Below are 23285 nucleotides of genomic sequence, written 5' to 3' on the forward strand. Positions count from 1 at the left end.
ATACAGAATCCGTGGAAGTTTAATATGGCCTTTGAATTTTAATAGAATACAAACTTCAATATGGAAGGAACTTGAGAGCACGCAAGTAGAAAAGAAGAGGAGGATGCCACAGACTTCCATATTTTGCACACTAAATGCAACCAGGAAAAACTCGAGGTTGGTAGCCATGAAAGCACTCTCTCAAGCGCATCTTCATTAAGCTCATCCAAGGCGAAACCAACGTCCCCATCACATTCTTGTTGCAGTTTTCAACTCCTGGTTATCTTTGAAACACACCTCTGAATCCTCTTCTTTTCTATTAATATTAAAATTCCACTGGATATAGCCTTGGAATAACTCTGAATACATTCGAAACACAACTCCTGGTTATCTTTGAAACACAAGTTTGAATACATTGGATGCGTGCTTTAATATTAAGATATAGCCTTGGAATAATCTTTGAATCCGTGGAAGTTTAATATGGCCATATTGAATTTTAATAGATGATCGACAATTTCAAATTTTAATATGGCTCTGGTGGTAGCAGCGGTGGTAACAACTGCAAAATTATGGAGAAAGTGGCTGGAAGATGGTGGCAGCGGTGGTGGTGGCGTTGGGTGATGGTGTAGGTGCTGCAAGGGTCTGGGAGAGAGTGGTGAACGGTGGGTGGTGGGTGGTGGTGCTGCAAGGGTCGGGGAGAGAGAAGGTTTTTTTTTTTTTTTTTTTTTTTTTTTTTTTTTTTGCTAATTGAGTTATTTGTGAGGTCTCCATTAGACAAATTGGACGAAATGAGATAGAAAATAGACGAGGGTACTAAATTGCACAAAATTAAGAGTTCGTGGTACTAATAGGCGAGAAACAAAGTATAGGTACCATTTAGGAAAAACAATGAAAGTACATGGTACTAAATAGTCATAAACTCTTTATTTTTGGGTAGAAGCATGCAGGGGCGGATCCAGGATTGCCACTCAAGGGGGGCTGCTACTACTAACACACTAAAATTAGAACTTGGACAAGTTGGTTTTCAGGAAAATACAGTAATCTGCATCAAACCATTAATATTTCAAAATGTCAATAGCTTCACCTGAAGGAGTTTGCTGTGACTAAGTGGGGTAATATCGACGCGAAGTATTAACTCGTAGAGCTTTCTATTATGTTTTTCTTTCTTATTTATGTACATAGAAGAATACTACTATATAGCTCATGGAAGGAGCTATATTAGGATATCTAGATCCCACAATATGTGGAGTCTAATATAATGAGGGAACTTTAGATTTCCTACAGCTATTACAATTTCTACAGCTCACGCCAACACTCCCCCTAAAGTTGGTGCGTAGACATCTCCAATGCCCAACTTGACAAGTGAGTTGTAGAATATTCTACTAGAAACAGCCTTTGTTAGTATATCTGTCAGTTGGTCTTCAAACTTAACAAATAGAAACTGAACTATCTTGGCCTCGAGTTTCTGTTTAATGAAATGTTTGTCAACCTCAACATGTTTTGTGCGGTCATGCTGAACTGGATTATGAGCAATATCTATTGCCGCCTTGTTATCACAAAATAAACTAATTGCAGAAACAGGTGTGTACCCAATCTTTGTTAGTAACCTCTTTAACCAAAGAAGTTCACATAGCCCTTTGGTCATTCCTCTAAATTCAGCTTCGGCACTAGATAAAATAACCTGATGTTGCTTCTTACTCCTCCAAGTGACTAAGTTGCCTCCCACAAAGGTAAAATAACCTGATGTGGATCTTCTATCCATAACACTTCCTGCCCAATCTGCATCTGTATAACCACCAATATCCAGATGATTATTCTTCGATAATATAAGCCCTTTCCTAGGAGCAGATTTCAAGTAGCGAAGAATTTGAACTACTGCATTCATGGGATCATCACTAGGACAGTGCATACATTGACTTATTAAGCTCACTGCATAAGCAATATCTGGTCGTGTATGTGACAAGTAAATTAGTTTCCCAACTAACCTTTGATATCTTTCTTTATTAGTCGGTATCTAATCAGGATACTCTCCCAGACTATGATTTTGAACCATAGGAGTGTCAGCAGGCTTACAATCTAGCATTCCAGTTTCTGAAAGCAAGTCTAACACATATTTTCTTTGGGATAGAAATATGTTTTGCTTTGACAGAGCAACTTCAATACCCAAAAAATATTTCAACCCTCCAAGATCTTTCATTTCAAACTCGGTTGCCAAATACTTTTTAAGATTAGCAATCTCCTCTATGTCATCTCCTATGATTATCATGTCATCTACATAAGTTATTAAGGCTGTTACCTTTCCTTTTCAGTGTTTCAGGAATAGAGTGTGATCTGAGTTGCTCTGCTTGAAACTATACTTTCTCATAGCCAAACTAAACTGCCCAAACCATGCACGGGGTGATTGTTTTAACCTGTATAACGCCTTTTGCAATTTACACACAACCCCAGTTTGTGATGATACATTGTATCCTAGCGGAATATCTATATATACCTCCACCTTGAGCTCGCCATGAAAAAAGGCATTCTTTACGTCCAACTGATGCAACGACCAATCTAAATTTGCTGCAAGGGATAGTAATACCGCGACAATATTTAGTTTTGCCACTAGAGAAAAAGTCTCCTGATAATTTATACCATATATCTGTGTATACCCCTTTGCCACAAGTCGCTTTGTACCTTTCAACGGATCCGTCTGTTTTGTGTTTGACAGTAAACACCCATTTGCATCCCACTATTTCTTTCCTTTTGGCAATGGCGCAAGAATCCAAGTCTGATTTTTCTGTAGTGCTTATATTTCTTCTTTTATTGCCTGAGTCCACTTAGGATCTGTTAAAGCTTCTTGTACTTTGCTGGGAACATGAATAGATGATAACTGGTACACAAATGCCTTGAGTGGTTCTGATAAGTTCTGAGATGGTACATGATTGGTAATCGGATATTTTGATTTCTTTGTCTTATACTCTGGAGAATACTGGTCTGGTGATTTTCCCCGATTATACCTGTAAGGTAATTTAGAACCAACAAAAGTATCCAACACAATTGGAGGAGGAGGAGAAATAGTAGCAGGGCTTACCTCAGAAATATTCTTAGGAGATTGGTCGTCTGATACAAAAGAGTGAGAGGGGGGTTCTTTAGTTTCAGCTGTAGCTCTTTCTACTTGTTCAACTTCCTCCACAATAGATGACTCAACAGGAGTAGTTGACTCAAGGAGAGGAGCATCTGGCTTATCTCTTTCACTTACCAAGCTGGTTTGTTCACTTGGAGCTTCTAGGTTGTCAAAGCCTATCCAATTCTGCTCTTCACTCTATGTCTCCCCATGAAGAGGAGAAGTGGCGATCGAGGCACGAAAAAACATCTCAGTCTCCAAGAAGGTAACATCCATAGTAACATAAGTGCGTCTGGTGGAAGGATGGTAACAACGGTATCCCTTTTGATGTGTAGCATGGTAACAATGGTATCCCTTTTGATGTGTAGCATACCCCAGAAAAATACAACGAACAGCACATGGATCAAGCTTAGTGCGTTGATTTTTATGGAGGTGAACGAAGGTAACACATCCAAAGATACGAGGAGTAAGCATCAGGTTGGAAGGCAGTGGTCCATGTTAATTTAGAAAGAGCCTTAAGTGGAGTCTGGAAATCCAATACTTTAGAGGGCATACGGTTCATCAAGTATACAGCTGTGACAACTGCATTATCCTAGTAAGTTCGAGGTATATGAGCACCAATAAGGAGAGCCCTTGCACATGATGCCACCTTGCAGTTTCTAAAATATGCTTGTTCTTTCATTCTGTAATACCATTCTGTTAAGGAGTCTAAGGACGACAAGTGGTCTCATGAAGAATGCCATGAATTTGAAAATAACTTTGAAATTCATGTTTGACATATTCTCCACCATTGTCAGAGCGAAGGATGTGAATTTCAGTGGAAAATTGAGTCTTAATCATGGTATGAAAAACCCGAAAAATACTAAGCACATCATGTTTATGTTTCATTAAGTAAATAAAGCCAGGTCATACGTGTACAATCATCCACAAAAATGACAAACCAACGAATGCCAGAAGAACTTGAGATGGGAGAAGGTCCCCAAACAGCAGAATGAACTAAAGCAAAAGGTGTATCACTCTTATTTGAACTCAAAGGATAAGACACACGATGACTTTTGGGTAACATGCAAGTGTCACATTTAAAAACTAAGTCATGTAAACCTAAAAATAAATCAAGTAATAACTGTTTCAAATAACCAAATGAAGGATGCCCCAACTGAAGGTGCCACAACCAAATCTGTCTTTGCTTAACGCCCGAAGACTGTTGCATTTTATTAGCTCTGCCAGTATTGAAATCATCGATATAATACAACTGTAGCACCCCTAGATAACAATTACACATCAACTACTTGTGTAAACCACTTAACAATTTATTCGTGTCAAATACATCTATGTCAGTCCACATCAAAATCAATTATAACAAGACAAGTCAAACGCGTAATTTCTTACATAAATATTGAAATAGAATGAAAAATGACCAGAATACCCATTACTAAAATCCGGGTCATTACAACCAACCCTCCTTAGAGAAATTTCGTCCGCGAAATTAAATCTATACAAGCCCATGAATATGTAATGCTCATACTAGCATCCACGAATTTAGAGTACAACAAGAATATTCACCCAACAAACTTCATACCCTACTTTGCAACTAACAATCTCAAGTAGTACGCATCAAATTTCACACTTGCACACACATTAAAGACAAGTTGCAATGCAACGCTTACTCGAAATGAATGCTCCACACAGTTCACCCAATACACACATTCTTACATCACAATAATACTAAAAGTGTACATCATTAAAATTACCGCGAACAGAATATTCACGAGTTACACACAAACCTAGACAACCAACACTCATTGAACATATCCAACAATCACGTATTCCAATTATGAGGCACTAATCACTTGGCTTAAATTTCGAAGAAACATACACCAAATCAACACACATAATTCCAATTCCACAACTGTAGTGCGACTAATTCACGCCTTCAAAGTAGACATAGCCACTTAACACAACAAATGGTGATTTTAAAACTTGTACTATACCATATCCATTAACCCAGTCATATATTACTTCAAAATTAGCAAGAAGACCATGAGTACATTTAATTGACAAGTAAATGTCTTAAGTTACTAACCTCGTTGTTCGCTTCCAATATATAAGACTTAGTAAGAACTCCATTTGATGACGATATAATTTGCCATGAGAATAGTTAAAATGATAGCGGTAATAGCTGAATATAACACTTCCATATAGTGTAGTTCCAATAACTAACGCCAAAGATACATATACAAGAATAATACTAAGTCTTCCATGTAGATAGAAAAATGGGAGGATATAGTGTATAATAAGATCCAATAATAAATGCAAGGAATTACAGAACCTGTAAGATAAAAACTGGACCATATATCACCACCTCAAAATCGCCCAGAAGTTTCGGTTAAAATAGTGTAGGTTGGAAACTCCAAGTAACAATTTGAAGAGAAAGCTCCAATAATATGATAGAGAAAATAAGTTCGAAGAGTAAATATACTTGTGATGCCATAGAGAAAGATACCATATAGGTAAAACACCATGTATACATAATAGCACCGCCAAAGAACACCTCAGCTTGCACGAAGAGAAAGATAACGATGATGGATCTCGCACAATTCCAATAAAGGAATATTAGTCTATGCCGAATCAAAGAAAATAAGAGCAAGATATTACGCCAACATGAATAGCCATCGTCATATAGTCCGAAAAACTAACTCCAATAATATAGAAGCCTCCAGTCCAAGATACTACAATAACCACTCTATCCCATTAGACATAAAGACGAAACTTCAACAGATAGAATCTCGTACAATATCTAGAAAATAAAAGTCCAAACATACACTTGGAGCAAGAAAGCCAACCCTATCATTCCACAGAATTATTGTCCATCTGCCTCATAGAAAATCAATCATCCTCAGAACACCAGAGGATAATGAAATACCAAACTGTCGAAACAATACCTGATACACAACTTGCCACATGCAACATGCAACATGAAATAGCATATACTTTATAGCTATAATAATTACCTAATACAATCATCATACCAATATTGTGGCCGCTGCATCCTATTAGAGAGGTGAAGATACGATTGGTGGTATACTCAGCCCCAGTCCCAGGCAATATCTTGATTCAGTACTTCCCAGTGTGAATCATGCACCGTTATTTTCCTAGATTTTACCGGCAGGGAGCTGAAATGCCGTTGTTGTGATCATACACACAAAACCCAAAGCTTTTAGGGCTCAGGTAGGCCCTATGACCATGACCCCCATACGGGCTGTCACCTAACTTACGGTGGTCAACCGTTCGATGACTGCAGATTGCTTCGGTACCTGAAGCCAATCCAGGAGTAAATATATATAACCGCCCCTTGCATCTAAACCTCATCGAGGTAGGATGTATCCTCCACCAAACTAAGCACCAGACAGCGTGCAAACAGGGTCATCTAGAAAAGTATAAAAGGAATTCCTAGACTACAACCTGTGATGCATCCCTTTAAAGCTGGCACATTCACCTCGAAAGGTGTACACCACAGTTGTAACTCCTAGAATGAACTGTCGTCGCCGGCATATGACAACAACTCATTCTTTATAGGAATTCACAGATCCTTTTCTAAATCACCTCGTAATAAGAATAGTAGTATATTATTGTATTTCCGATTATTCCAAAATAATTACATATATATAGTTTTCTGCCAATGGTTCTATTCACTAACTGTGCCGCACATTACTTTAATTACCTGACATGCGTTCATTACAATATCATCTATGACTCCCTCTGTCGGGCTCGGTCATAATGTACTAATCCAACCATGTCCAGATCAAAGAAACTTACACACCCAACTATATAGATTTTAAGAAAATGGTTTTGTTCATTAACTGTGCCACAAGTTACTTTACCTGACATGCGTTCATTACAATATCATCTATGACTCTCTCTGTCGGGCTCGATCATGATGTACTAATCCAACCATGTCCAGATCAAAGAAACTTATGCACACAAATCATACAACCGGAATTTCTCTTTCCGCACACAAAATCAATCTCATTTATGTCACAAGAAATGGGATAACGAACCCATGAACATGCTCTGAATAATTTAAATTCACCCAACACTAAACCCCGTTTTTTGTAAAAATCTATTTTCACACACAAACATTTTTTATTTTTTTTGAATGGATGAACAATTGTAATAATTGAATTTTTTAAAAGGAAATGAGTCATACCTTTTGCGTGCTTTCGTTAATTATCTCATACTATGGATGAGTGATATCCAAGATGATTCCAACATGAATATCCAACTTCCACGTATCGTCAAGTACTTTAGCAAAAGCCTGGTTGATCAAGAATCTGAGAACACATAAAATATCAGAAAAATTAAACAAATTAATATTAAAAAGAAAATCATTACTGGTACCCTGCCCAATTCATATTTAAAGCCATGCTCTGATACCATTTGTAGCGCCCCTAGATAATAATTACACATCAACTACTTGTGTAAACCACTTAACAATTTATTTGTGTCAAATACAACTACGCCAGTCCACATCACAATCAATTATAACAAGACAAGTTGAATGCGTAATTTCTTACATAAATATTGAAATAGAATGAAAAATGACCAGAATACCCGTTACTAAAATCCAGGTCATTACAACAACACCCCTCTTTTAGTACCACGACCAATGATCTCCTTGGTGAGAATATCCTGAAGAAAACAAAAAACTGGATAAATTAGTGCACAGCAATTTAATTCCTCAGTAGCCTGTCCCACAGACATCAACTTATTTGAGAGAGATGAAACAAGTAAAGTATTCGATAATGGAAGAGAGGGTGAGAGAGCAACAGTTCCATCTCCTGTAACTGGATATGTAACCCCATTAGCATTGGTAATACTGGTGTGTCTCGGTTGAGTAGTACTAATAAAGTCATTAGAATCAAATGTCATGCGGTCTGTTGCCCCTGATGTATCAATTATCCATCCATGGTAATCACTCTGATATATTAGAACTAAATAAGGCATAACCACTGTTACCTGAATCACTAAGGGGTGTAGACCCATCAATGCGAGCTGAAGTACTGGATGATTCACTTCATGAGATAAAAGATAACTGAGGTCCTGTATGTATTTACCAAAGCAGCCCGACCTGAGTGGCAATTGGTACAAGCTACTTGTTGTTTCCGTGTCTTGAGTTCGTTCCACCATTCTGGATACCCATGTAACTTAAACAAGTTTCACGGGTATGTTTCAAGTTCCCACAATGAGTACAACCCCCTCCTTCGGATTGTGCCTTAGCCTTTGATGGATTAGACTTTCCACCACCTGTATAGGAAGACTCGGTTTTGATCATCTGGAGTGAAGAAAATAGTTGGTGTCCACTCTTGATACCTTTAGATGCCATAACAGCACCAGTTGTAGTTTCTGTGCCTGGCATCATCACTGCCTGCCTAATATCCTCCCTTCGAACGTGACCGTAGGCCTATTCTATCGTAGGGAATGGTCTTATTTGGAGCACATCGCTTCGAACATTATCCAACTGATCATCCAAACCATCAAGAAAAGTATAGACTCTATCTTCCTGTAGGATTAAATTATACTTATGTATATCAGCAGCACACTCCATTGGATTAGGACAACGAAAATCGATTTCCCTCCACAAGCCTTGAAGACCATTATAATAAGTTTCAATGGATCCTCCGGCTTGTCTCATTCTTGTCGTCACACGTTTCTTTAAATCATACATTTGGGAGGTATCAATCCCATCGAAATAAGTCATAGCAATCGAATCTCATACCTGTTTTGCAGTTGGAAATCGAATGATGATGGATCCATGGATCCATGGCGTTGATCAACCATCCCTTCACAATCGCATTTTCTGTCCTCCATCTATTGAAGTTTGAGTCTGTCGGTTGAGGTTGTGAGAAATCTCCATTGATATATCCCAGTTTGTCTTTGCCAGAGATATACATCTCGACAACTTGGGACCATAGGGCATAGTTGGTGTCGTCCAACTTAATGCCGATCTTTGCAGTAGAAGAATCGTGGTTTGATTATTGGGTTTGAGTCTGATTTTGGGTCAAGACTTGCGTTATTCTGGTCGTGAGATCTTCTAGAATGGATTTGGTAGAGTTTCTGCCATGTTGTTGGTGATCCACCACATCGGTTGGTTCTACCATAGTTTTCGATCGGGTTTGGGTGTTCTTTGTCGACTGCTACACAAAAAAAGGGTCTAGAGAACAATGCTTCGATACCATGTTAACTCGTAGAGCTTTCTATTATGTTTTTCTCTCTTATTTCTGTACATAGAAGAATACTACTACATAGCTCATGGAAGGAGCTATATTAGGATATCTAGATACCACAATACGTGGAGTCTAATACAATAAGAAAACTTTAGATTTCCTACAGCTATTACAATTTCTACGGCTCACGCCAACATTATCATTACGAAGTGTAGATACTATATTCCAACCAAATTTATTTTGAGAAATGTGTAAAGTGTGACGCCATAGTATGTTTGAGGGTAATTCAGCTTTCCGATACGCTCAATGGCGAAATTCATGGGATTCTAGGATAAATAAGAAAGTACGTACCCAGAGAAAAATCATAATGCGTGCAACAAGTGAAAATTAAAATTAAAAGAAGAAAAAAAAATAAAACATTAATGGCGAAAAGAAAACATCAGAATCCATTTGCAGAAGAGAAAACAACATAGAAGGAAGATAAGCGAAAAAACAAGGCAATTAGTCATTCAGATTATGTTTTCAAGTGTATTCTGTAACAATTGAAGAAAACGAAAGTAATCATGTGTTAAGTTTATGTGTTGTTTTCTTGTTCCGGTGCAGAAGATCAAGGGAAAAGTGTCCAGTATATAGTCATGAAGACTCTTCGATCATCATCTCTGTATCCTAGGGGTATTTTTTTTCTGCTTCTTCAGCTATGCAACATCATACGGGAAAACTGAATCCACCTGTAATCCATCTGATATACACACCTACCATCAGTTTGCTGAAGTCGAAAAGGAATGTGGTGCTTACATATCATCAATTCATCAGCTTCAGAATTGAAACCTGATGATAACAGAATATCTAAAATTAGTCAGGAGCTCTACATTTATAATGGCGACTGGGAGCAAGAGGGTAATACTGCGCCACTAGTGTCATTTGACGACAGTGAGACACCAAAAAATTATTCTTATCTCAGCTCCCTTAAAATTAGTCTCATTCTGGGTAAAGGATGTTAAACCAGTTCATGAATCTAAAAGTATATTCAGTGTCAGTGGACTGTTATACCTGGAAATCAGCAGAAATCACGCACTATCCTATGAGCTTTTGCTAGTTCAAAGTTTCGCATGAGACCAGGGACTTCCGCCTTTGAGATATATTTTGAAGGAATTTATATTGAAACTTAGAACAGTGGGGAACGAGTAATGTGTCTGTTGGCGGCCTCCAAGTTGCCTTGTGATATGTCTTGTACTCCTTCGCTATCACTGAACAACTTTGGATCTAGTGGTAACTACTAGGATCTGCATGATGCGAGAATAATACTCGTTATACATTATCCAGAAATCTTCACTTTGACTTTGTTAGCGAAAAAAAAAAGGTATACGGAGAAATGAAGAGTCTAAACGAACCATCCAACAGTAAGTACTTCGATAAGGTACATATATATCTTCTCAATTGAATTTCAACTCAAAATACCAATTTAGGTCTGAAAAGCTGGTGAATCATATCCATGCCAAGATGATTTCACGGATGAAGGCACCGACATTCACAAGGGATCTGGATTTTGTAGTTTTTTCCAGGAGTTACAGGCAGAGGTTTTCAACATTGTTTCTCATCCAGAATGTAATGGCGCTGCTGAGAATTGCAATATGTTCGTTCCCTTTATGATTGGAAGCGATACTAATGCCAGTGCTACAAGGTTCCAAAACTTCAAACTTACCATGCAAAATATACAGTGTGAACCAGGAAGTTATCATGGCATGGATAGCACCGCAAGAGTAGCTGCTACTTTCTGAGCTATTTCTCTAATCGAGAATCAATATACTTCAGTGCAAAGGACAGGTCTTTCTGGTATGACTCTTTTCTCCGAGGGATTATGGAACCTTTTTGTGGGCAGCTCTGCATGGTTGGTTGTGCTGGAAAAATTGAGCCAGGATCAAATAGATGCAGCTATCAGATATATGCTTGCACTTTCCTCATGAATTTTCAATCAAGAAAAGGAGTATTGTTGTCGGGAGAATTTCCAGCATCCAGAAGACAGACTCCATTTCTTTAACATTTGAGATGGAACTGAACTCTCTTGTTCCTTGGTATAAGTGCCCGCATTATAGTAGCTATTGGTCCTATACTTAACTCCAGAATTGAGTTAGCACACAATTTTCGACAGAAAATACAGACCTTCAGATATAAATATAATCTCAAAGAGGTTATTCCTAAAGTATCCTATGATAGAACGTTAACTAGTATTATCCCCTACTAGATGAGCCAAATTAAGATTTCCCTCAATTAGATGGGGAAATTAGGATCTCTCCCTTGAGTACACACAAAAAAAACAGTCTTGACTCAATTAGACCGTGTTTTTTTTGTGTGTACTAAGGGGGAGACTCTAATTTCCCCATCCAATTGAGTGAAATTTTAATTGGCTCATCTAGTAAGGGGTAATACTAGTTAACTCAAACTGGAATAACATACTTAGTCTTTCCCGTCTCTCTGATGAGCTCTCGGTGCATCTCTCTGTTATCATGGATCCTTTTACCAACACTAAGTCGCCCAAGAACTTTTATCCGGATGACGATACTCTCCTTCCGACCATTATTTGGGCAACTAAAATGATTGGAAATTTATGTCTCGGCTAAAAGAGGCCCATCCTGATGCCAAAGTTAAATTTAGTGAACATCTGCTCGTGAATGTTTCGGCTTACCTTAATTTGACTGGAAGAGTTCAGTACAACGTGTTCTTGGAAGGCATCTATGACACACTTATCGGTGAGATGTATCTAACTGGTTGCCACGATATGGATGCCTCAGAAAAGGAAATGAATGGAAGTCTGGGCCTTGAAGGTGGGCAGGACTGTATGATTCTAGTGAATATAGATTACTCAGCCAGTACTTCGCGGTGGCTAATAAATCCAACAGCCAAAATCTCCATTTCTAGCCAAAGGAATGCAAATGATCCCCTGCATTTCAGCTTAATCAGCGTCCATTCCCCTCTGATTTTCGTGCAAAATATGCGACTTCATCTTCCGCAGGGCATTTGAAAAGATTCTTCAGATTTTGATGCTTTTGGTGGTAATTGGTAGCATATACAGCCAACTAGTATACTTGAGAGAAAACATAGACGCCCTTCCTTATATATTGTAATGCTTGGCATCCAGACTTTCACGTTCAGCCTTCCACTCATCATGGGAACTGAGTTTCTATTTGACTGGAAGGCTACTCAATTTTGCAGAGCTCCATCTTTTGGCCTCGAGAAACTTCAACGGTACCGACACCGAGTAATTGATGCAACTCTGAGACTATTCTTGCTGATTGCCTTCCTACTCGATCACTCTATGGCTAATTCACAAGATATGGAACTCTCGCATTGGACTACCAAAGTTCATCCGACAAGCTTCATGTGATAAAAAAGTTATTCTTTTCATCTCTGCGCTTCATATGACTGGTTTTCTGTTTGTTCTAATTCTTAAAATTGAGAATGCTAACGATTGGCAGCTTGAATCAGAAGAGTGTGCTTGGAAAACGGACGAGCCTCACAAGATGTGGAGGTGGATGGTGGAGCTAAAGGCGTACATGGTTTTCGTCCAGGATTTTATCTTGCTTCCTCAAATCTTTGCTAATATTATATGGAAAATCCAAGGTAAACCTCTTGGAAAAGTATACTACATTGGGCTAACAGTAGCGAGGCCTACATACACTACCATTTGCAATCCCAACTTCTGTGGTCGCTATGGAATTGTTAATCATATCGAAGTGTACAATTCCATTCCAATACCACTGAGATTTTTATTTCCATCCTTATTACTGCTGTACTTCCAATCGTAGTATACAATCAACAGCAGTAATAATACCAGAAGATACCAGATGCTGAAGTTGGAGCAGTGTGAATCTAAGCTCTCTAAGAGGCTTTACTCCAACTCATTAGGTGTCATGCCTATTAGCCCTGGAGGAGACTGCACTAAGTATTGTTGGGGTTAATACCGATACCAATCGATTCCCTACTACACAGATAACTTGTATTTGAACCAACAACAATCTCCAAATAATTCTAAATATTCACTACAACCAAACTAACATGCCCAACTCTCTAAACAACTATTAACAACAGAGATAATAATGTAAATAAGTAAAACGCATACCACAACACAAAGATATACCGTAGTTCGGCCAATAGTGTCTACTTCTACAAGAGTTAATCTTTTTATAAAGTGGGTAGGAATATTACAATCACTCATTTCAATCTCTCACCTTACTAGATCACTCCTCTCTCTTTACAGGCTTGTTTCTCTATAAAGGTTATCTCTCAATCCTGATTGTTTTCAAGATTGGGTTTTCTCTCTCTTGTGTTGCCTTGGTTCGTGTGTTATGTCTGTTAGGTTTTGCCAAAAACCCAAACCTTATATTGCAAACTCGCAGTTTGGCAAAAATAGAAATCCTGACAAAAATAGGCATGGGCGTGGGCGCGCTCTCGGCAAGGCCAATGTGAAGCGCACGCACCCTAAAAACACTGTAAGTTGTCCACGACATGGGCGCATGTGCGCCTTGAGCAAGACTAATATGAACGCGTGTGCGCTCAGGCTTCTCCATGCAAACTGAACTCCTTTTTCTCCTCATGAGAGGGATAACTCCAACAATCTCCCCCTCCCGAACAGTGAGGTGGGATACCTCCATGTAATTTTCAAATCAATAGGAAAAATCTGCTACCATTCCGGCGGTAGCACATCAAACATTGAACTTACCTTTCGGTAAGACCTTGGTCATCAGATCCGACCCATTCCTGTTGGTATGGATCTTTTCGATACACAAATGCTTGTCTTCGAGTACTTCTCTAATCTAATGATAACGCACATGTATGTGCTTGGATCTAGAATGAAAACTCGGATTCTTGCTGAAGTGGATGGCGCTCTGACTATCACATAGAACTACAAACTGTTTCTGCTTTAGCCCTAGTTCGTCGAAGAACCTCTTCATCCATAGTATCTCTTTGCAACACTTAGTGGCTGCAATATACTCAGCTTCTGAAGTGGAAAGGGCAACACACTTTTGCAATTTAGATTGCCAAGAAACTGCTCCCCCTACAAAAGTAACCAGATAACCGGAGGTAGACTTTATCGAGTCAACATCACCTACCATGTCTGCATCAGTGTAGCCTTCAAGTAAAGGCTTACTTCCACCAAAGCACAAACATGATTTGGAAGTGCCCTTGAGATATCTCAATATCTAATTAACACCTTCCTAATGCTCTTTACCCTGATTTGACAGAAATCTGCTTACAACACTAACGACGAAAGCAATATCCGGTCTTGTACACACCATTGCATACATCAAGCTGTCTACTGTGGATGCATAAGGAATCTTTTCTATCTAACTCTGCTCATGCTCACCCTTTGGACATCTCTTTAGTCATGCGGAACTGGCCACCAAGCGGACAACTGACTGGCTTCGCTTAATCCATGTTGAATCTCTTCAACACCTTCTCAATGTAGCTTTCTTGAGAAAGCCACAACTTCCCACTCTTTTTGTCACGAGTGATCCGCATTCCAAGTATCTGTTTTGCTTGACCCAAATCCTTCATCTCAAAGGACTTACTCAAGTCTTTCTTCAGCTTAGATATCTTGTTGATGTTTAGGCCAACTATCAACATATCATCCATATACAACAAGAGCACTATGAAATCCCCATCTGGAAATTTCTAAACAAACACACAATGATCGGAAGTAGACTTCTTGTATCCTTTTTTTTTAAAAAGATTAGAGGTTATGGCCGACCTCAACCTGTATTAAGATAATCTCTAAAGTACATAGTTCCTTTCCTGTCCTCTTCTACAAAAGAGTATAACTTAAAGTCCAGAGGAGGGGGAAAAAAACCACCTAATCAGTGGATGATCTATACAACTTCGAAAGGTAATCAGCTGCCTGATTACCCTCTCTATACACATGCTTAAAAATACAATCCCCAAAAGTACTTTTAAGGAATTTTATCTGGGCCACTAAATTGGAGCAATACTATAGCCCACTAACCTCGCCATTTATGATGTTAATAGCGCCTAAGGAGTCAGATTTTATCTCCAATTTTGCTATACTTAGTGAATGGGCTTACTTAAGGCCCACAACTATAGCCATAAGTTCCTGGTAGATGATCGAAGGTTTTGAGGAGCTTCCCACAAACCCCAAAAGGAATCCTTCTATCCTTACTTCACCATAAAGGAATCAAACTTTATGTACCACTGTCTCGGTGCCTGCTTCAACCCATACAAGCTCTTTATCAGCTTGCATACTACTAGGTGCTCATTTCCATTGACCTCAAATCCCTCTAGCTAGTCCATGTAGACATCTTCTCCAAGGTCTCCATGAAGAAAAGTTGTCTTAACATCTAGCTGCTCAACCTCTAGGTTCATACTTGCGGACATACCCAATACCACCCGGATAGAAGTCATCTTCACTACAGGAGAGAAAATTTCATCAAAGTCAATCCCTTTCCTTTGACCGAATCCCTTCACTACAAGGCAAGCTTTGTGCCTTGGGTGTGGATTGTTCTCCTCATGCTTGACTTTATAGATCCACTTATTCTTGAGAATTTTTCTTCCTTTCGGTTTCTCAACTAACTCGTAAGTGTGATTCTTATGCAAAGACTCCATCTCATCATGCATGACCTTCAATCACTTCTCTTTGTTTGTACCTTCAAGAGCCTCTTTATGGTACATAGGTTCTCCACTATCAGATAGTAAAACATACGTATGTGGTGGATACCTGGTTGAAGCTTGTCTCTCTCTGTCAGACCTCCTTGCCCCATCTGCTGGTGCCTCAGGAGGATGCACTTTTGCTTGCTCAGGTGGTGGTTCATGCACTTCATCTGCATCTTCTATACCAATATGTTCTATCCCTTCATGAGCAATAGGATTCTCATCATGAGCTTCAAACTCATGGTTCTCTGCATTCTCAATACCTTCTCCACGTTCCACAGTAGGAACTTCTGGTTATGAATTAACAAGATCATTAGTGAAAGCCTGTAGCTTCTCACCCTCCTCGAAATCTGTTATGGTTTGGTCTTCCAAGAGCACAACATCTCGACTTCGGATTACTTTCTTGTTAATCAAATCATAGAGTTTGTAGCCAAACTTCTCATCCCCATAACCCAGAAAAATACACTGCTTGGCTTTGTCATCAAGCTTAGATCTCTCATCCTTCGGAATATGCACAAATTCCCTACACCCAAATACCGTCAAGTATCCATAATCAACAGCTCTGCCTGACCATACTCTCTCTGGATAATCACTATTCAGAGGCTTTGACGACGATATGTTGATCACATGCATGGCTATACGCATTGCTTCTACCCAGTAGCTTCTAGGTAGTTTAGAGTGAGACATCATGCATCTCATCCTCTCTACAATGGTACAATTCATTCTCTCTACTATTCCATTCTATTGCGGTGTCTTGGAAATGGTCTGCTCATGACGAATTCCATGACTCTTGCAATACTCTTCAAACAGCCCTATGTACTCACCCCCATTATCTGAGCAAATACACTTCAAAGGCTTCCCTGTCTCTCTTTCCACTATGCTATGGAAATTCTCAAACACGCCAAGTACTTCATCCTTGGTCTTCAGACTATATGCCCATACCTTTCTTGACGCATCATCAATGAAGGTCACGAAGTATAAAGCTCCCCTGTGGGACTGTACTTTTATAAGACCACATAAATCTGTGTGCACTAGTTCAAGGACATTGTCCTTTCTGTGAGACGGGAATCTTTGGAAAGGCACTCTGTGTTGCTTTCCTACCGAACAGTGAGTACATCTATTTAAATGTGTACCTTTGATTTCTGGCAAGGCCTTTTGCTTGGCAAGAACTTCCATCCCTTTTTCACCCATATGACCGCGGTCTCTTGTGCCCGCGGTTCGAAGCTTCTTCTTCTCACAAGATTTACTTTTTACTTTTGCTTTACACAAACTAGCCTGTGTTTTGTAAAGAGAGCAAGTTTTCTTCCTTTTGGCTGGTACAATGGAATATCTACTCAGTTTCCATACCCCGTTACCAAACGAGTTTACAAACACATCATCATCTAACTTCCCAGCGGAAATTAGGCTTAGCTAAATGTCAGGGACATGTCATACATCCTTGAGTGTCAAGGTGTAGCCGACATTGGTTTCTACATGAACATCACCAATGCCTATAATCTTCGAGACACCACTGTTACCCATCTTCACTTCACCATATTCACCATAGTTGTAGGTAGTGAAGAATCCCCTGTGCGGTGTGACGTGATAGGATGCTCCTGTATCTATCACCCACTCTGTATCCTGGCATGAGGTACTAAGACAGCACACACCACAATCTAACATAATTCCCAATAGATCGTCGACTAGTGCGGTAGTATCTCTGCCTGTGTTTCCGTTCCTCTTTACCATGTCTTTATGTACACAATTATTCTTCTCATCCATCTTCAGTGTTCTGCACTCATACCTGAAGTGACCTTTGGTGACATAGTAGTAACATTGCCTCTCTGCCTTAGGAGTTCTAGCTTCACCCCTAGATTTGCTCATGTCATCACCTCTAGAATGAGATGGTTTTCTACTTCTACCTCTCCCCCGTTTCTCTGTGACAAGGATCTCTGTGTGAGAGGAGCTGCTTCTTGAACTCCTTCTAGTCTCCTCATTCAACAAAGATGCGGTAGCCATTTCCATGGAAATGATTCCATCCTTAGCTGATCCGTTTAGAGAAACTGCTAACGACTCCCAACTTTCGGGTAGAAAGCCTAATAGAACCAAAGCCTCAACTTCGTCTCCCATATTAATATTCATCAAATGCAACTGATTGATGGTATTCTGTACTTCATTAAGATGCTCAGACATTGAAGAACCTTCTTGGTACTTCGTGTTGGCAAACTTCTTAACGAGCAGCACTTTGTTTCCGTCCGACTTTCTCTCATAGAGGTCTTCGAGTTTCTTCCACAAGCCAAAAGTTGTAGTCTATTGGGATACATGGTGAAAGACACTTTCGTCAATCCACTGTTGAATGTACCCAATTGCTTTTTTGTCAAGCTTGCTCCACTCAGCCACAGCAACCGATTCCGGTTTTTCTCCTCCATTCTCAATAGGTTGTGTCAAGTCCTTGCAATAGAGCAAGTCTTCCATCTTGGCTTTCCAAATGGTGTAGTTCTTCCTATTCAAACTCGTCATGCGAGTGTTCACGGAATGGTCCATCTCTACAAGTTATTTTCAACTCAAACCTCCTCTCAGGAATTTGTTCAAACACCATCTGGGCTAGGTTTGGATAACACCGTAGGTTAATCTAACCTGGCTCTAATACCACTTGTTAGGGTTAATACCGATACCAATGGATTCCCTACTACACAGATAACTTGTATTTGAACCAACAACAATCTCCAAAAATTCTAAATATTCACTACAACCAAACTAATATGCCCAACTCTCTAAACAACTATTAACAACAGATAATAATGTAAAGAAGTAAAACGCATACCACAACACAAAGATATACCGTGGTTCAGCCAATGGTGCCTACTTCCACAAGAGGTAATCCTTTTATAAAATGGGAAGGAAGATTACAATCACTCCTTTCAGTCTCTCACCTTACTAGATCACTCCTCTCTCTTTACAGGCTTGTTTCTCTGTAAAGATTATCTCTCAATCTTGATTGCTTTCAAGATTGGGTTTTCTTTCTCTTGTGTTGCCTTAGTTCGTGTGTTCTGTCTATTAGGTTTTTCCAAAAACCCAAACCTTATATTGCAAACTTGCAGTTTCACAAAAATAGAAATCCTGCTGAAAATAGGCATGGGCGCGGGCGCGCTCTTGGCAAGGCCAATGTGGAGCGCGCGCACCCTAAAAACACTGTAAGTTGTCCACGGCATGGGCGCGTGCGCGCCTTGAGCAAGACTAATATGAGCATGTGCGCGCTCAGGCTTCTCCATGCAAACTGAACTCCTTTTTCTCCTCATGTGAGGGATAACTCCAACAAGTATATTGTCAAATTACAGTGGATGAACCTGTTATTAAATAAGATTTGTGTTGATTGATATAGTATGGCAATGTTGTTATCGGGATTGTTCTAATAAAACTGAAAGTTTTCAATATTGAGTTCAGAGTACTAGATTGATAACCAACAACCAACTGAACCAACAACCAAGTACAAGGAAGAATCCTCATTCCTCAACAATGTTGAAGAATACAATAACGTCCCAAATAAATTTCTTGATGAAAATTGCTATTCGATCTATTTTAAAGAAGGAATGAATCAGAAACATGAAATCTTTTTCTTTACTTGAGGAGCAACTACTCACACTAATCCCCACTATGTACACAAGGTTGAGAATTTTGATACACTGCCTTTCATTTCTTGGTGCCATTTCGAACGAGGCTACTTACTCTTTTATAGATATGGTGGTGGTGGTAACAACCAAATTCCTAGACTGCATTCTTTCCTTGCAGGGACTCATTAGCTCTTTCCTAGTGCACCTAAATATATATACTACGATATCTTTTGAAGATAGTTTTATCTATTAAATCCTCCTTTCCACTTTCAACAACTCTCGTGGTTGAAAACTTGAAATCCAAAACCATCAATCAAAAGGCGAAGTACCCCCCAATTCCACTTATATTCCAAAAATTCAAGAAGTCACAACCATAACAAAGCAAGTAACCTAGTGAAGGTTTTTTTCAATACCTCCACCATATACTCTGTAAGTACCCTCCGTTCCACACTACAGTACACATGTACACATACCAGGTCGTCCTCCTTCAACTCATCCCACACCATCAGATTGTACCCCACGACCCAACACCCAGGTTGTCCACATCATCAGTTACAACCATTTATGGAAGCAAACCAACTAGCGCAATCTTGGAGCTCAATCAACGCCACAATCATGGAGTCATTAACTTTGTAATAGCAAAGTAATGGTGAATCATCAAGATAGCACACAAGGTGGATCTACACTTCATAACGGTCCAGAGCAAATATGGAAGGTCAACTCAAACATCTATAAATAGAGAGAGATGAACTACATAAGGCTTGATTCAAGTTTACCCAAAAAAACTTGATACATAGGCAACTCTTATCCTGAGAAGAGTGCAACCATTTCCTATCATCCAGATCATCAAGTCGTTGTCCAGTAAACACCAACATCTACATTGGCGCCGTCTGCCGGTTCGTTCTCTTAAGAAAATACACATACCATTTTCTCAAGCCCACGAAGCTGGTCACAAACAAGCCACCATGGAAGCACAATTACAAGCACTAGCAGATCAGATGAAGACGCTACAGGAGTCATTCATAACGCTTCAGCAAGAGAATCAGACGATGCGCGAGCACACCACCTCCAACAACAATAACGGCACTCCAGACGCAATGGAGAACAACATCGTCACAGTCCTCACCACAACCACAAACAAAAGGTTAGAAGACTTCGAACAAAGATTGGAGAAGTCGAATGACAAGGCAAGCGCTCTCCAAATCGCTCAGAAGATCCTCCAGACGTACAAGGCGTCACCATTCACAGCTGAAATCAGAGACAAGCACCCTCCATCAGAGTTCATCCAGCCAAAGTTCCCGCTGTACGACGGCAGCTTGTGTCCAGGCCATCACGTAGCTCGTTTCACCCAGATCCTCACACTATACAGCGCTCTGGAGTACGACTACTTAAAGTGCAAACTCTTTCCAACCATCCTGAAAGACGAAGCTTTGGAATGGTTTTACACGCTCACACCTAACTCAATCAACAACTTCGACAAACTAGCTGAGTCGTTCGCAGCAGAGTTCGTCCACAACAGGAAAAAGCAAGCCAACCTAGACTCCCTATTTTAGCTCAAGCAAGCACATGGCGAGACGATACGCGCCTTCCTAGGACGTTTCAAAAAGGAGCTCCTCTACTTTGCAACCTTCGCCTTCACCAACGCTCTCCTGGACGACTCCTACCTAGCAGGTGTCTAATGCGAAACAAACAAGAACGCTTAGACGACCTGTACCACAAAATAGACAAGTACATCAAGTACGAAGAATGGTTGGCCCACGCAAGGGTAAAGAAGTCCTCGCGGTGAGTGACAAACAAGAGCCCAAACAAAATAACCACTATTCAGGCAACAATAGCAACAACACCAACAATTACAACAAGGGCTCCAGCTCCAACAAGCCCTCTTACACAAGAAGGGAATTCTCCAACTTCTCCAGGACGCCAAGCCAGATCCTGAAGAAGATATATGCAGCACCATACTGCAAGCCCAACATCAACAAGGTGATCGCCATTCCAGAACGTCCATACTGCCACTTCCACAAGCTCCACCACCATGACACCAATGATTGTTGGAGCCTCAAGCACTACCTCCAAGACTTAGTGGAGGAGGATAAATTGAAAGAGTTCCTGCCAGAAAGCGACCTAAGGCACAAGCTGGACGCCAAACGTCACAGAAGCAAGAGCCACAGCAACGAACGACCTGCCAACAACAGAAGCAGGAGCAGAGCAACCGACGATCTCAAAGTCTATCGAGGCACAACAGGAGACATCACTCCTTCGACCACGATAAGGAGAAAGTAATCAACATGATTACAGATACCTCAAACGACGAAACCTCATGTCGGGAGAAGCGCAGAAGAGTGGGAACGCTTCAAGAAATCTACCACCTCTCATACAAAGCTAAGATGATCAATCCCACCAACCCTCAAACAACAACAGCAATTTCATTCACTGAAAAGGATCTAGACAAGGTGTGCCTGCCCCACAATGACGCCCTGGTAGTATACATCAAAATCAATGGGTGGACAGTCCTCATCGATCCAAGCAGCTCATGTGACATACTTTTCTATCAAACTTACAAAGACATGCACATGCCAAACTCGGTGATGATAGAATCAAATGCACTGCTCTATGGGTTCAACGGAGATCACATAGATGCCATTGGAGATGTCATCCTGCCAGTCTCCATTGGGGAAAAGGAAGACACGGTCAAAACTTCAACATGCTTCAGTGTGATCGATGTCAAGTCGTCCTACACTGCCATTCTAGGACGCCGATGGATTCACAAGATCCAAGCAATTCCATCAACCCTACACCAGGTCCTGCGATTCCCCGGACCCCGAGGCATCATGGAGCTCAGAAGTAACTAACTAGAAGCTCACCGATGCAATCACATAAGCACAACGACCTTACCCAAGCCTCAGGTCGTCGAACACAAAGACGTCCCAAAGAAGCAAGATCCTCAAGCATCCAGCCCTCCAACAACTGTAGCAGACAAGCTCAAAGGGAAACAAGCTCAAATAGAACCAGGAGAAAAAGTCAATCTGGGCACAAATGATGACCCAAAATTTGTTTATGTAAGGGCTGATTTAGACCCCAAGCTCAAGGAGCAACTTGTCAAATTTGTATCTTTCAATAAAAATGTTTTTGCTTGCTCGTATATCGATATGTCAGGAATTGATCCTCAGGTCGCCTGCCACAAGTTAAATGTAGACCCAAAAATCAAGCCTATCAAACAACGACCTAGGAAACTAGCACTCAAATTTTAAAAAGCCATCAATAAAGAGATAGAAAAGCTCAAGAATGTTGTATTCATTAGAGAAGTTGAGTACCCGACCTGGCTAGCCAACATTGTAGCCGTTCCAAAGAAGAACGGTCAGGTACGACTTTGCATAGGCTTCACCAACGTCAACAAGCACTGCCCAAAGGACCGTTTCCTCCTACCAAGGATCGACATACTGGTAGATCAAACGTGCGGCCATGAGCTTTTATCATTTATGAACTCATACAGTGGATACAACCAAATACCGCTTGCAGAAGAAGACAAAGAAAAGACATCCTTCGTAACCGAGCAAGGAACGTTCTGTTATAACGTCCTACCATTCGGCTTGAAGAACGCCGGTGCGACCTACCAAAGACTGGTCACCAAAATGTTCAAAGACTTGCTAGGAGACACTATGGAGGTCTACATAGACGACATGGTGGCCAAAAGCGAAAAGGCGGGTGATCACATCTCCCACCTGCAAA

The 23285-nt window shown here is 40.2% G+C and overlaps 1 long non-coding RNA gene across 8 annotated transcripts; it reads right to left on the reverse strand.

The window, feature by feature from the left end:
* Positions 1 to 5261: 5261 nt before the first annotated feature.
* LOC147510695 (uncharacterized) lies at positions 5262 to 13208 on the reverse strand. Of its 8 annotated transcripts, none has more exons than XR_015218993.1 (4): positions 10360 to 13135; positions 8102 to 10137; positions 7697 to 7774; positions 5262 to 7416 (listed from the first exon to the last, which is right to left on the reverse strand). It is a non-coding gene; the product is annotated as an uncharacterized LOC147510695 (long non-coding RNA). The 8 variants fall into 8 exon arrangements; XR_015218994.1 differs by having other exon boundaries at positions 7660 to 7774; XR_015218996.1 differs by having other exon boundaries at positions 5262 to 5814; positions 5908 to 10137; positions 10360 to 13149.
* Between the last annotated feature and the right edge of the window lie 10077 nt (positions 13209 to 23285).

This window comes from Coptis chinensis, chromosome 3, assembly GCF_015680905.1.
Source record: "Coptis chinensis isolate HL-2020 chromosome 3, ASM1568090v1, whole genome shotgun sequence".
NCBI classification, from domain to species: domain Eukaryota; kingdom Viridiplantae; phylum Streptophyta; class Magnoliopsida; order Ranunculales; family Ranunculaceae; genus Coptis; species Coptis chinensis.